Raw genomic sequence first — 2454 nt, forward strand, 5'->3', positions numbered from 1 at the left:
GGAAAACCATGACACTGGGGCCCTTCAGCTCTCCTAGGAGTAATTCCTCTGAAATGAGTTTTCCTGCTAAGTAGAGAGGAGACAAACATGGCAGACAACTTAGGTCTCCATGGATGAGAAAAGGCAGTGAGTGAACAGCAAGAAGGAGCAGCCTGTGGAGAAGAACCATGTGAACTGGGTGCAGGTCTGAGCATGGGAGGGAACTGTCCCTCTAGCCCTCTGTCCTCCAAACTAGAGAGGCAAAGGAACTTCGCTAGAACCACAAACTGGCCAAGCCGAGAGGACATTGAAACTATACCTGTGAGCATCCCAGGAATACTTACAGAGTAGAATCCCTGGAAACACAAGATTTTGTGTTGGAAGCACTGAGCACTGAGTTTTGTGATATTGCCATCAATGACACTTTATTTTGAGGTCATTTGCTGGTGGAGTTTGGACAGGAAAATTATATTTGCCTAATACTAAATTGATTGGACAATATTCTGATACAAATAAAGAAGCTATCGACAAATTCATTTTTAAATCACCTACATCAGGGGTCGGCAAACTTTTGAGACGGAAGAGCCGCCAGGGGTCAGCAAACTGCGGCTTGCGAGCCACATGAGGCTCTTTGGGTACATACATGTGGCTCTGAAGTAAAATTGAAAATGAAAATAAAACTATCATAGTTTCATTTATAAGATTTTTAAAGTTTACTATTCATATAATGGTGATTTCATTTGTTTTATAGGTCTCACAAAACTTTGAGGGACGGGATTGGCTCTTCCAGGGGTTGGCAAACTTTTGAGACGGAACATACCCAAAGAGCTGTATGTGACTCACAAGCCGCAGTTTGCCAACCCCTGACCTACATCATTGAAGAGGGGTAATTTCTTTTGTTTTGAGGTTGGCCAAAAAAGTGGAATCAGATACTCTGCAATATGTTCTCCTTTTTTCTTTTCTCCCTGAGTTAAGCAGAGTAAAGTCTGTTTCTTGAGACTTCACAGAGATTTTAAAACAAATATGCTTATGAATCTCCAGGAAGATTATAGGACTAGAGGGGGCTGGGTTTCCAAAAATTGTTTGTCCATGGGACCCTTTTCTCAAGAAGCATTCCTTGGGATTAGTGTTTCATGGAATACATGAAATAATTGCAGTCTTTTACAGATGCTTTTTCTGTAGCTCCCCACCCCAGCTTTCTGTTCTTTTTGCTTGCAGAACAAATCCCTCAGTCTGACATGAGAGGCCCTTCGCTATCTACCCTCCTCCTCTACAGCAGCATCTCCCACAAAGTCTGTTCATGATGTGCTTTTGTATCCAAATTCACCATTCCTGGAACCCATCACATCCATGCCTATCTTTTGTTCACTAAAAAAGGCTTTATTGGGTTTCTTGTAACTATAAATTCCTATATGTCAAGGTCCTGTCCTTCGGGATTTAAAAAGGAAATACATAGAGCTATGAGGTTCTGTGAGGCCCTTGCAGCTCTGAGAAACTAATATGAACTAAGAACCAGCCTTAAGAGCTGGAGTTTATAACCAAAGGACTTTTTCGAAAGTTTCCCTTTTTATGATTTTGGTTATTTATATGCTTTGGTTATACAGAGGACCAATTATAATTTCCTCCTTGAGCCACCACAGAAAAGCAAACAGCCTCTAGCATCTTCACAATCTTAGCGAAGCCTAATGCCTGTGAGCAGAGTGGTGCAATGCGTCCGGGCTGGTGCAGGATTAAATAGGTCCTTGTATTAATATTACCAGACACTCTCTTCCGTTCACAATCTCTCTGGTGCTGCACTTCAAAAGTTTCCTTTCAGAGCAAAGATTTTCTCTCTCTCCCTCTCTCCCTCTCCCTCTCCCTCAAAGGACCCTTTAGTTGGGGGTTTAGCTCTGCTACTCCTGCTGAGCTGCTTATACCTGGTGCCCTTTCAAGTTCATAATGTGTTTGGTCTTTTAACTTAAAAAAAATAATAGAATTCTGAGGAATGTGGGAGGCCAGAGCTGTGTATACAAACCGCCCTTCTTTCCACCTTTATTTCAGAACTGAGATCAAAGTTTCCCTATTAAATGGCAGGTTTACCCCCAATTTAGCAAAGAGGGAGAAGGTCATCAGTAGGTGGCCAAGAGGTGAAGGTGGAGGGCACTGATCTCGATTATCCAGCTCTGCCAATTCTCCTGAAATAAACTGGCAAAAAAAGGTCCTGATCCTCCAGGCTCCACGCACCAGCAGCCAGGCCACAGCCTTCTGGGTTTCAGAAAAACAGATAGAAATCAGTTACTATTGGCCTGAGTGAAACTGGGGCTCATCTCCAGGGGCAGGTGATAGTCACCCTACTGAAAACACAATTACCAAGACAATGGGAAGAAGGAGTTGATTACAAGCATGCACTGCTTGCTTCTGGAGTTCAGGAGCTGCTGCAGGCTGCAGGCTGCTGAGAGAATGGAAACCTCTTCCCTTAAAATAAGGCCACAAGAG

The sequence above is a fragment of the Hipposideros armiger genome, unplaced genomic scaffold, assembly GCF_001890085.2.
Source record: "Hipposideros armiger isolate ML-2016 unplaced genomic scaffold, ASM189008v1 scaffold_1600, whole genome shotgun sequence".
Classification (NCBI taxonomy): domain Eukaryota; kingdom Metazoa; phylum Chordata; class Mammalia; order Chiroptera; family Hipposideridae; genus Hipposideros; species Hipposideros armiger.